Source organism: Oncorhynchus tshawytscha, linkage group LG20 (assembly GCF_018296145.1).
Source record: "Oncorhynchus tshawytscha isolate Ot180627B linkage group LG20, Otsh_v2.0, whole genome shotgun sequence".
Lineage (NCBI taxonomy): Eukaryota > Metazoa > Chordata > Actinopteri > Salmoniformes > Salmonidae > Oncorhynchus > Oncorhynchus tshawytscha.
In genome coordinates, this window is record NC_056448.1 from 26,054,381 (window position 1) to 26,067,389 (window position 13,009).

Consider the following 13,009-nt stretch of genomic DNA (forward strand, 5'->3'; position numbering starts at 1 on the left):
TTGAAGGAATTGTCCTTAGAGCTCTGAGACAATATTGTGTCGAGGCACAGATCTGGGGGAAGGGCACCAAAACATTTCTGCAGCATTGAAGGTCCCTAAGAACACAGAGGCCTCCATCACTCTTAAATGGAAAAAGCTTGGAACAACCAAGACTCTTTCTAGAGCTGGCCCCCTGGCCAAACTGAGTAATCGGGGGAGAAGGGGCCTGGTCAGGGAGGTGACCAAGAACCAGAGTTCCTCTGTGGAGATGGGAGAAACTTCCAGAAGGACAACCATCTCTGCATCACTCCACCAATCAGACCTTTATAGTAGAGTGGCCAGACAGAAGCCACCCCTCAGTAAAAGGCACATGACAGCCCGCATGGAGTTTACCAAAAGGTAGCTGAAGGACTCTCAGACCATGAGAAACAAGATGCTCTGATCTGAATGCCAAGCGTCACGCACAAAGGAAACCTGGCACCATCCCTACGGTAAAGCATGGGTGTGGCAGCATAATGCAGTGGAAATGTTTTTCAGTGGTAGGGACTGGGAGACTGGTCAGGCTCGAGGGAAAGATGAACAAGATGAGCAAAGTACAGAGAGATACATAATGAAAACCTGCTCCAAAGCACTCAGGGCCTTAGACTGGGTCCTGTTGGAAGGTGACAACGACCCTAAGCACACAGCCAAATAATGCAGGAGTGGCTTCGGGACAAGTCTCTGAATATCTTTGAGTGGCCCAGCCAGAGCCTGAACCCGATTGAACATCTCTCTCGAGAGAGACCTGAAAATAGCTGTGCCCCCTAGTGGCCAGGGACCCAAAGCAACCGCTTATGTCGCTTATGCCTGGAGCCGGCCCTGAATAGTGGTCTCCCTAAGCAGACGGCTTGCCTCCCACAATGTTAACAGTGTTCCAGCGTACACTGTTCTTTTGCACATTGCTGTTCCCCTAGGTCTGGAATTTCCAAGACAACTAACATAGCTTTGGGCAATTCAGTGTGAAATGTGAAATCACAGCAATTCACCACTTTATTTAAAAACCTTTCACCAAGCTTGGGAACCTGGGACAGAACAGCTCCCTCTGCAACTGGATCCTGGACTTCCTGACGGGCTTAGTCCCCTCCTGTACTCACTGTTCACCCACGACTGCGTGGCCACGCACGACTCCACACCATCATCAAGTTTGTTGATGCCACAACAGTGGCAACAATGAGACAGTCCACATGGAGGAGGTCAGTAACCTGGCAGTGTGGTGCCAGGACAAGAACCTCTCCCTTAATGTCAGTAAGACCAAGGAGATGATCGTGGACTGCTGGAGAAAGAGGGATGAGCACGCCCCCATCCACATTGACAGGGTTGTTGTAGAGGTTGAAAAGATTTTGCATGGGCCCTCAAATCCTCAAAAAGTTATATAGCTCTGCCCCAGTGATGTACTGGGCTGTCCGCACCACCCTCTTTTTAGGGCCATGTGATTGATGGCGGTGCAGTTTCCATACCAAGTAGTGATGCTGGCTGCATCACTGCTTGGTATGGCAACTGCCCCGCTATCAATAACATGGCAGAGCATCAAATCTGACACCAACAGGCTCCTGAACAGCTTCTATTCCCAAACCATTAGACTGCTAAATAGATAGCAAAATGGCTACATGGACTGTATGCATTGACCCTTCTATTTTATTGGTATCTTTGCACTGACTTTATGCACACTCTACACACTCACTCACACACACTCACACTGACACACGCATGCACACATACGCATACTTAATTTGCTCACACACACATAACACAAACACATTCATACTGATTCTACACATGCACACACAATCATCAAATAGACTGCTGCTACTCTGTTTATAATATATCCTGATGCCTTGTCACCTTACGCCTATACATGGGCACTGACCCTGGAATGGTCCCTGTATATAGCTTACTTAGTTCATTATGTTTTTATTATACATTTTTTCTAGTGTTTTTGGTCCACTGGACATTTTTATAAAACATTTTTATAATACTACTAATATGTACTACTGCATTGTTGGGAAAGAGCAAGCAATAAAGGCTGTACAAGTGTACGTGACAAGAACAACTTCAAACTTTAAAGGCAAAAAATGTCAAATCTCAATTGAATACCATACCCTTTTTATCCCCTGTATTGAATAATTGTATGACATTTAATGGAAATTTGACTCTGAATCAGACAACAATATGGCATATACAGTGGTTTGGAAATACCATCAGTACCAAGAGTTGTATTAGTGGCTCCAAGATTTAACCACATCAGTGCCTCCTCTCACCTATAAAGACTTGTGGATTGGGAAGAAACCAAGATGATATCAGAACCATCAACCAAGCCGTAAGAAAGTAACACAAGTATTTAGTGGTGCTGCTCACCTGTGATTTCAGAGACAGAATGGAGATGGATGGGTCTCAGTCTCAGGCCTCTGCACCAGGCTACAGCGAATCCACAGGCTCTATAGATCAGAGTTTATATCTCCAGAGAGGTAGCTACAATACAGACTCAGCTCCTGTCTCTGTATGTCTCCTCCCGCTCTCCACAGTCAAGACAGTATTGTCACCTCTCCCTGTCACACATAAATACTAAAACACACCTGTTATGGCACCTGAATAACATTTCGGTCCAACGCTCTCAGGGAGGTTTATACCCAGAGTGCTTCCTGCTGGGAGATGGAAGTCGGACCAGTCCAACCTGCTCGTGGCAGCGTGCCAAAGGCGTGGCATCAGAATAGTCCACATAATTAGCCAGAATATAGAAATAATTTTGTTCGTTATTGGTAACAACAGACATTCACTCATGCATACTTTTACTTGTTGTCAATAATAATTTTTTGTCAATGCCTGTCTCTTGTGTTGATGCGTACATTGATAATTTGTGGAATGTAAACATCTTTGAGGGAAGTACACTACATGACCAAAAGTATGTGGACACCTGCTTGGCTAACCATTTCATTCCAAAATCATGGGCATTAATATGGAGGCGGTACCCTCTTTGCTTCTATAACAGCCTCCACTCTTCTGGAAAGGCTTTCCACTAGATGGTGGAACATCGCTGCGGGGTCTTGCTTTCATTCAACCACAAGAGCATTAGTGAGGTTGGGCACTGATGTTGGGCAATTAGTCCTGGCTTGCAGTCGGCAATCCAATGAATCCCAAAAGTGTTCAAATGAGGTTGAGGTAAGGGCTCTGTGCAGGCCAGTCAAGTTATTCCACACCGATCTCGACAAAACATTTCTGTATAGACCTTGCTATGTGCATGGGGGCATTGGCATGCTGAAAAAAGAAAAGGGAAAAGGGCCTTCCCCAAACTGTTGCCACAAAGTTGGAAGCACAGAATCGTCTAGAATGTCATTGTATGCTCTAGCATTAAGATTTCCCTTCATTGGTACTAAGGGGCCTAGCCCGAACCATGTAAACCAGCTCCAGACCATTGTTCCTCCTCCACCAAATTTTACAGTTGGCACTATGCATTGGGGCAGGTAGCGTTCTCCTGGCATCTGCCAAACCCAGATTCATCTGTCGAACTGCTAGATGGTGAAGGGTGATTCATCACTCCAGAGTACCACTGCTCCAGAGTCCAACGGCGGCGAGCTTTACACCACTCCATCCGACGAACAATTCTTGTGCTAACGTTGCTTCCAGAGGCAGTTTGGAACTTGATAGTGAGTGTTGCAACCGAGGACAGACACTCAGCGGTCCTGTTCTGTGAGCTTGTGTGGCCTACCACTTTGTGGCTGAGCCGTTGTTGCTCCTAGACATTTCCACTTCCAATAACTGAACTTACAGTTGACTGGGGCAGATCTAGCAGGGCAGAAATTTGACGAACTGACTTGTTGGAAAGGTGGCAACCTATGACGATGCCACGTTGAAAGTCACTGAGCTCCTCAGTAAGGTCGTTCTACTGCCAGTGTTTGTCTATGGAGATTGCATGGCTGTGTGTGGCTGAAATAGCCGAATTCACTAATTTGAAGTGGTGTCCACATTATTTTGTATATACAGTGTATGTGGCCTTATGCCCATAGAAGCAACCCACTGGGCACAAACTGGTTGAATAAACATTGTTTCAACGTAATTTGTCAAAGTATTGTGATGTGGAATCTACATGGAAAATACACGGGATTTGAAAAAAGTCATCAACGGAAACTGTTGTTTTGAGGGTGAAATTTCCACCACAAGATTAAGTCATCATTGTAACCAGTTTTCAACAAAGAAAAACCTTGTGGAAAATAGTTGAATTTGTAACTTTGAAACAATCTTGAACGTTATATCCACTATAAGAATAAAACAATAGGCTGGGCAGTACCTCGTACTGGAGAGTTGATCTGAAACTATTCTTTGGTATCCCTTCCAGGGTTTTATATTTGTCACTGACTACTATGTGCTATCCTATGTGCTATACTAATGTGCTATCCTGAGAATTATTATTAAGAGATCTCTTAATAACTAAATACGGCGCATTCAGAAATCGTTCAGACCCCTTCCACATTTTGTTATGTAACAGCCTTATTCTAAAATGTATTAAATACAAAACAGGAATGTTTATCAGTGGCAGGAACTTGGATACTAGGTCAGGCTCGAGGGAAAGATGAGCAATCAAATGAAATTGTATTAGTCACATGCACCGAATACAACAGTGAAATGCTTACTTACGAGCCCCTAACCAACAATGCAGTTTCAAAAAATGCAGATAAGAATAAGAGATAAATGTAACAAGTAATTAAAGAGCAGAAGTGAAATAACAATAGCAAGAATTTATACAGGGGGGGGTACCGATACAGAGTCAATGTGCGGGGGCACCGGTTATTTGAGGCAGTATGGACATGTAGTTAGAGTTATTAAAGTGACTATGCATAGATGACACGGCCCAGTGATGTACTGGGCCGTACGCACTACCCTGCCTTGCAGTCGCCATACCAGGCAGTGATGCAACCAGGATGCTCTCGATGGTGCAGCTGTAGGACCTTTTAAGGATCTGAGGACCCATGACAAATCTTTTCAGTCTCCTGAGGGGGAATAGGTTTTGTTGTGCCCTCTTCACGACTGTCTTGGTGTGCTTGGTCCATGTTAGTTTGTTAGTTTACTTGGACCATGTTAGTTTGTTGGTGCTTGGACCATGTTAGTTTGTGGACACCAAGGAACTTGAAGCTCTCAACCTGCTCCACTGCAGCCCCATCGATGAGAATGGGGGCGTGATCGGTCCTCTTTTTCCTGTAGTCCACATTAATTTCCTTTGTCTTGATCACGTTGAGGGAGAGGTTGTTGTCCTGGCACCACACTGCCAGGTCTCCGACCTCCTCCCTACAGGCTGTCTCGTCATTGTCGGTGATCAGGCCTACCACTGTTGTGTCATCGGCAAATTGAATGATGGTGTCTGGCCATGCAGTCATGAGTGAACAGGGAGTACAGGAGGGGACTGAGCACACACCCCTGAAGAGCCCCTGTGTTGAGGATCAGCGTAGCTGATGTATTGTTACCTACCTTTACCACCTGGGGGCAGACCTTCCAGTTGTAGAGGGAGGTGTTTAGTCCCAGGCTCCTTAGCTTATTGATGAGCTTGGAGGGCACTATGGTGTTAAACGCTGAGCTGTAGCCAGTGAATAGCATTCTCACATAGGTGTCCCTTTTGTCCATGTGGGAAAGGGCAGTGTGGAGTGCAATTGAGATTGCATCATCTGTGGATCTGTTGGGGCGGTATGCAAATTGGAGTGAGTCTAGGGTTTCTGGATAATGGTGTTGATGTAAGCAATGACCAGCCTTTCAAAGCACTTCATGGCTACAGACGTGAGTGCTACAGGTAGTCGTTTAGGCAGGTTACCTTATTGTTCTTCGGCACAGGGACTATGGTGTTCTGCTTAAAACATGTTGGTATAACAGACTCGGACAGGGAGAGGTTGATAATGTCAGTGAAGACACTTGCCAATTGGTCAGTGCATGCACACAGTACACGTCCTGGTAATCCATCTGGCCCTGTGGCCTTGTGAATGTTGACCTGTTTAAAGGTCTTACATCGCCTGCGGAGTGTGTGATCACACTGTCTTCCATATCAGCTGGTGCTCTCATGCATGTTTTAGTGTTATTTTCCTCGAAGCGAGCATAGAAGTAGTTTAGCTCGTCTGGTAGGCTTGTGTCACTTGGCAGCTCTTGGCTGTGCTTTCCCTTGTAGTCTGTAATGGTTGGCAGGCCCTGTTACATTCGACGAGCATCAGAAGCAGTGTAGTACGATTCGATCTTAGTCCTGTATTGACACCTTGCCTGTTTGATGGTTTAGCTCAGTGTGGCTTCTGGTTGGGGTATCTACGTACGGTCACTGTGGGGATGACGTCATCAATGCACTTATTGATGAAGCCAGTGACTGATGTGGTGTACTCCTCAATGCCATCGGAGGAATCCCGGAACATATTCCAGTCTCTGCAAGCAAAACATTTATGTAGCTTAGCATCTGCTTCCTCTGACCACTTTTTATTGATCAAGTCACTGGTGTTTCCTGCTTTAATTTTTGCTTGTAAGCAGGAATCAGGAGGATAGAATTATGGTCAGATTTGCCAAATGGACGGCGAGAGAGAGCTTTGTATATGTCTCTGTGTGTGTAGTATAGGTGGTCCAGACTCATCAATTTTATTGTCCAAAGATTGCATGTTTGCTAGTAGAATGGAGGGAAGTGGGGGTTTATTCGATCACCTACGGATTCTCAGAAGGCAGCTTGCCAAGGAAGCAAGCATATCCCTCGCGTCGGGCTCGTCAGAGTCGTGAAAGGAAAAAGATGATTCTGCTAGTCCGTGGTGAGTAATCGCAGTCCTGATGTCTAGAAGTTATTTTCGGTCACAAGAGACGGTAACGGCAACATCATGTACAAAATAAGTAAAAAATAAGTTACAAAGAACTCAAATAAGTGAACAAAAAAACACAATCGGTTGGGGGCGTGTAAAACATCTGCCATCTTCTCCGGCGCCAGAGAGATCCATGATGAAAACCTGCTCTAGAGCACCTAGGACCTTAGACTGGGTCCTCATCAATTTACACATAATAGCCAAAAATGACAAAGCAAAAACAGGTTTTAAGAAATGTTTTCAAATTTATAAAAAATAAAAAACATAAAAACCTTATTTACATAAGTATTCAGACCCTTTGATATGAAACTTGAAATTGAGCTCAGGTGCATCCTGTTTCCATTGATCATCCTTGAGATGTTTCTACAACTTGTTTGGAGTCCACCTGTGCTAAAATCAATTGATTGAACATGATTTGCAAAGGCACAGAGCTATCTATCTTTTTATAAAAAATGTTTTACCCCTTTTTCTCCCAATTTCGTGGTATCCAATTTGTAGTTACAGTCTTGTCGATATAAGGTCCCACATAAGGTCCCACAGTTGACAGTGCATGTCAGAGCAAAGACCAAGCCATGAGGTCAAAGGAATTGTCCATAGAGCTCTGAGACAGGATTGTGTCGAGGCACAGATCTGGGGAAGGGTGCCCAAAAATGTATGCAGCATTGAAGGTCCCTAAGAACACAGCGGCCTCCATCAGTCTCAAATGGAAGAAGTTTGAAACCACCTCTTTGTAGAGCTGGCCGCCCGGCCAAACTGAGAAATCAGGGAGAAGGGCCTTGGTCAGCGAGGTGATCAAGAACCCGATGGTCACTCTGACAGAGCTCCAGAGTTCCTCTGAGGAGATGGAAGAACCATCCAAAAAGACAGCCATCTCTGCAACACTCCACCAATCAGGCCTTTATGGTAGTGGCCAGACGGAAGCCACTCTTCAGTAAAAGGTACATGACAGCCCACTTGGAGTTTGCCAAAAGGCACCTAAAGCATTCTCAGACCATGAGAAACAGGATTCTCTGGTCTGATGAAATCTAGATTGAACTTTGGCCTGAATGCCAAGCTTCCCATCTGGAGGAAACCAGGCACTGCTCATCACCTGGCAAATACCATTCCTACGGTGAAGCATGGTGGTGGCAGCATCATGCTGTGGGATTTATGGGTAGGGACTGGGAGACTAGTCAGGATCGAGGGACAGATTAACAGAGCAAAGTACAGCGAGATTCTTGATGACAACCTGCTCCAGAGCGCTTAGGACCTCAGACTGGGGTCAAATGTTCACCTTCCAACAGGAAGGACACTGCCAAAACAACGCAGGTGTGGCTTTGGACCAAGTCTCTGAATTTCCTTGAGTGGCCCAGACAGACACCCCGACTTGATCCCAATCAAACATCTCTGGAGAGACCTGAAAATAGCTGTGCAGCTACGCTCCCCATCAAACCTGACAGAGCTTGAGAGGATCTGCAGAGAAGAATGGGAGAAACCCCCAAATACAGGTGTGCCACACTCAAGAAGACTCGAGGCTATAATCGTTGCCAAAGGTGGTTGAACAAAGTACTAAGTAAAGGGTCTGAAAATGTAGGTAAATGTGATATAAGTTTTTTAATTTGAATACATTTGCAAAAATGTCCTAAAACCTTTCTTTGCTTTGTCATTATGGGTTATTGTGTGTATATTGATGAGGGGAAAAAACAACATTTAACCAATTTTATAATAAGGCTGTAACGTAACAAAATGTGGGAAAAGTAAAGGGGACTGAATACTTTCTGAATTCACTGTAAAGCATATTACAAGTATAAAGCAGGTGCTCCCACACAGGTGTGGTTCCGGAGTTAATTAATTTAGTTTTCTCACCCCTGATCTACATAATGAATTTGCTTTAAACTTCTCATGGATAAATGTGTTTGATTTGATTCGATGTTCTATCATCTATCTTACTGGAAATCATTTCAATTTGAATGACCTCGGGTTACCCTAATATTGTAGTCTAAAGGCAGCATGTGGTATGTTGGCTGAGAAAAAAAATATATACTGTACAGTATTTCCCTATGATTGCTTTTCCGGCCAAGACTTCCTTGTTCATATTTTAGCTGGTATTTATTTACCACCTAGTTACTTAAACTCAATGTCAATAAACCAATGTATTTGACGTATCTGTTTCTACTAGTCTATATACAGTAGATATGAGTGATATATAAACAGCCGTCAACCAAAAGGATGCAGTTGCCTCCCGTTTGACAACAGGCCGACCATGGCTAAATGTAAAAATCAAATCAAATCAAATCAAATGTATTTATATAGCTCTTCTTACATCAGCTGATATCTCAAAATGCTGTACAGAAACCCAGCCTAAACCCCTAACAGCAAGCTATGCAGGTGTAGAAGCACGGTGGCTAGGAAAAACTCCCTAGAAAGGCAAAAACCTAGGAAGAAACCTAGAGAGGAACCAGGCTATGAGGGGTGGCCATTCCTCTTCTGGCTGTGCCGGGTGGAGATTATAACAGAACATGGCCAAGATGTTCAAATGTTCATAAATGACCAGCATGGTCAAATAATAATAATCACAGTAGTTGTCGAGGGTGCAACAGGTCAGCTTTTCATAGCCGATCATTGAGAGTATCTCTACCGCTCCTGCTGTCTCTAGAGAGTTGAAAACAGCAGGTCTGTGACAGGTAGCACGTCCGGTGAACAGGTCAGGGTTCCATAGCCGCAGGCAGAACAGTTGAAACTGGAGCAGCAGCACGGCCAGGTGGACTGGGGACAGCAAGGAGTCATCATGCCAGGTAGTCCTGAGGAATGGTCCTAGGGCTCAGGTCCCCCGAGAGAGAAAGAGAGAAAGAATTAGAGAGAGCATACTTAAGTTCACACAGACCCTGGGTCTCGACCCCGCCCTGTGCAACTGGGTACGGGACTTCCTGACGGGCCGCCCCCAGGTGGTGAGGGTAGGTAACAACATCTCCACCCCGCTGATCCTCAACACTGGGGCCCCACAAGGGTGCGTTCTGAGCCCTCTCCTGTACTCCCTGTTCACCCACGACTGCGTGGCCACGCACGCCTCCAACTCAATCATCAAGTTTGCGGACGACACTACAGTGGTAGGCTTGATTACCAACAATGACGAGACGGCCTACAGGGAGGAGGTGAGGGCCCTCGGAGTGTGGTGTCAGGAAAATATCCTCACACTCAACGTCAACAAAACTAAGGAGATGATTGTAGACTTCAGGAAACAGCAGAGGGAGCACCCCCCTATCCACATCGATGGGACAGTAGTGGAGAGGGTAGTAAGTTTTAAGTTCCTCGGCGTACACATCCCAGACAAACTGAATTGGTCCACCCACACAGACAGCATCATGAAGAAGGCGCAGCAGCGCCTCTTCAACCTCAGGAGGCTGAAGAAATTTGGCTTGTCACCAAAAACACTTACAAACCTCTACAGATGCACAATCGAGAGCATCCTGTCGGGCTGTATCACCGCCTGGTACGGCAACTGCTCCGCCCACAACTGTAAGGCTCTCCAGAGGGTAGTGAGGTCTGCACAACGCATCACCGAGGGCAAACTACCTGCCCTCCAGGACACCTACCTCACCCAATGTCACAGGAAGGCCATAAAGATCATCAAGGACAACAACCACCCAAGCCACTGCCTGTTCACCCCGCTATCATCCAGAAGGCAAGGTCAGTACAGGTGCATCAAAGCTGGGACCGAGAGACTGAAAAACAGCTTCTATCTCAAGGCCATCAGACTGTTAAACAGCCACCACTAACATTGAGTGGCTGCTGCCAACACACTGACTCAACTCCAGCCACTTTAATAATGGGAATTGATGGAAATTTATGAAAAATACATCACTAGCCACTTTAAACAATGCTACTTAATATAATGTTTACATACCCTACATTATTCATCTCATATGTATACGTATATACTGTACTCTATCATCTACTTCATCTTTATGTAATACATGTATCACTAGCCACTTTAAACTATGCCACTTTGTTTACATACCCTACATCACTCATCTCATATGTATATACTGTACTCGATACCATCTACTGCATCATGCCTATGTCGTTCTGTACCATCACTCATTCATATATCTTTATGTACATATTCTTTATCCCTTTACACTTGTGTGTATAAGGTAGTAGTTTTGGAATTGTTAGTTAGATTACTCGTTGGTTATTACTGCATTGTCGGAACTAGAAGCACAAGCATTTCGCTACACTCGCATTAACATCTGCTAACCATGTGTATGTGACAGATAAATTTGATTTGATTTGAAATACTCCAGATATAACAGACTGACCCTAGCCCCCCGACACAAACTACTGCAGCATAAATACTGGAGGCTGAGACAGGAGGGGTCAGGAGACACTGTGGCCCCATCCGATGATACCCCCGGACAGGGCCAAACAGGCAGGATATAACCCCACCCACTTTACCAAAGTACAGCCCCCACACCACTAGAGGGATATCTTCAACCACCAACTTACCATCCTGAGACAAGGCAGAGTATAGCCCACAAAGATCTCCGCCACGGCACAACCCAAGGGGGGCGCCAACCCAGACAGGAAGACCACGTCAGTGACTCAACCCACTCAAGTGACGCACCCCTCCTAGGGACGGCATGGAAGAGAACCAGTAAGCCAGTGACTCGGCCCCTGTAATAGGGTTAGAGGCAGAGAATCCCAGTGGAGAGGAGGGGAACCGGCTAGGCAGAGACAGCAAGGGCGGTTCGTTGCTCCAGTGCCTTTCCGTTCACCTTCACACTCCTGGGCCAGACTACACTCAATCATAGGACCTACTGAAGAGATGAGTCTTCAATAAAGACTTAAAGGTTGAGACCGAGTCTGCGTCTCTCACATGGGTCGGCAGACCATTCCATAAAAATGGAGCTGTATAGGAGAAAGCCCTGCCTCCAGCTGTTTGCTTAGAAATTCTAGGGACAATTAGGAGGCCTGTGTCTTGTGACCGTAGCATACGTGTAGGTATGTATGGCAGGACCAAATCGGAAAGATAGGTAGGAGCAAGCCCATGTAATGCTTTGTAGGTTAACCTTGAAATCAGCCCTTGCCTTAACAGGAAGCCAGTGTAGGGAGGCTAGCACTGGAGTAATATGATCACATTTTCTGGTTCTAGTCAGGATTCTAGCAGCCGTATTTAGCACTAACTGAAGTTTATTTAGTGCTTTATCCGGGTAGCTGGAAAGTAGAGCATTGCAGTAGTCTAACCTAGAAGTAACAAAAGCATGGATACATTTTTCTGCATTAATTTTGGACAGAAAATGTCTTAATCTTTGCAATGTTACGCAGATGGAAAAAAGTTGTCCTTGAAATGTCCAGAGTAACGCCGAGGTCCTTCACAGTTTTATTTGAGACGACTGTACAACCATCAAGATTCATTGTCAGATTCATTGTCAGTTTCTTGGGACCTAGAACAAACATCTCTGTTTTGTCCAAGTTTAAAAGTAGAAAATATGCAGCCATCCACTTCCTTATGTCTGAAACACAGGCTTCCAACGAGGGCAATTTTGGGGCTACGCCATGTTTCATTGAAATGTACAGCTGTGTGTCATCCGCATAGCAGTGAAAGTTAAGATTATGTTTTTAAATGACACCCCCAAGAAGTAAAATATATAGTGAAAACAATCGTGGTCCTAAAAGGGAACCTTGAGGAAAACCGAAATTTACAGCTGATTTGTCAGAGGACAAACCATTCACAGAGACAAACTGATATCTTTCCGACAGATAAGATCTAAACCAGGCCAGAACTTGTCCGCGTTTCCAATCTCTCCAAAAGAATGTGGTGATCGATGGTATCAAAAGCAGCACTAAGGTCTAGGAGCACGAGGACAGATGTAGAGCCTCGGTCCGATGCCATTAAAAGGTAATTTACCACCTTCACAAGTACAGTCTCAGTGCTATGATGGGGTCTAAAACCAGACTCAAGCATTTCATTTACATTGTTTGTCTTCAGGAAGGCAGTGAGTTGCTGCGCAACAGCTTTTTCAAAACATTTAGAGAGGAATGGAAGATCCGATATAGGCCGATAGTTTTTTATGTTTTCTGGGTCAAGGTTTGGCTTTTTCAAGAGAGGCTTTATTACTGCCAGTTTTAGTGAGTTTGGTACACATCCGGTGGATAGAGAGCCGTTTATTATGTTCAACATAGGAGGGCCAAGCACAGGAAGCAGC

The 13,009-nt window shown here is 45.1% G+C and overlaps 1 protein-coding gene across 2 annotated transcripts in view; it reads right to left on the reverse strand.

Annotated features, from left to right (window-relative positions):
• LOC112220348 (AT-rich interactive domain-containing protein 5A-like) overlaps window positions 1–13,009 on the reverse strand; it is a 41,434-nt gene that overhangs the window by 6,860 nt on the left and 21,565 nt on the right. Inside the window, exon 1 of one of the 2 annotated variants that reach the window (XM_024382178.2) lies at window positions 2,374–3,231. The exons of the other annotated variant lie outside the window; for it this stretch is intronic. The gene's annotated coding sequence lies outside the window, so the exon portion shown is untranslated. Of the gene's footprint in view, window positions 1–2,373; window positions 3,232–13,009 lie in introns of those variants that run through there. 2 annotated transcript variants of the gene reach the window in all.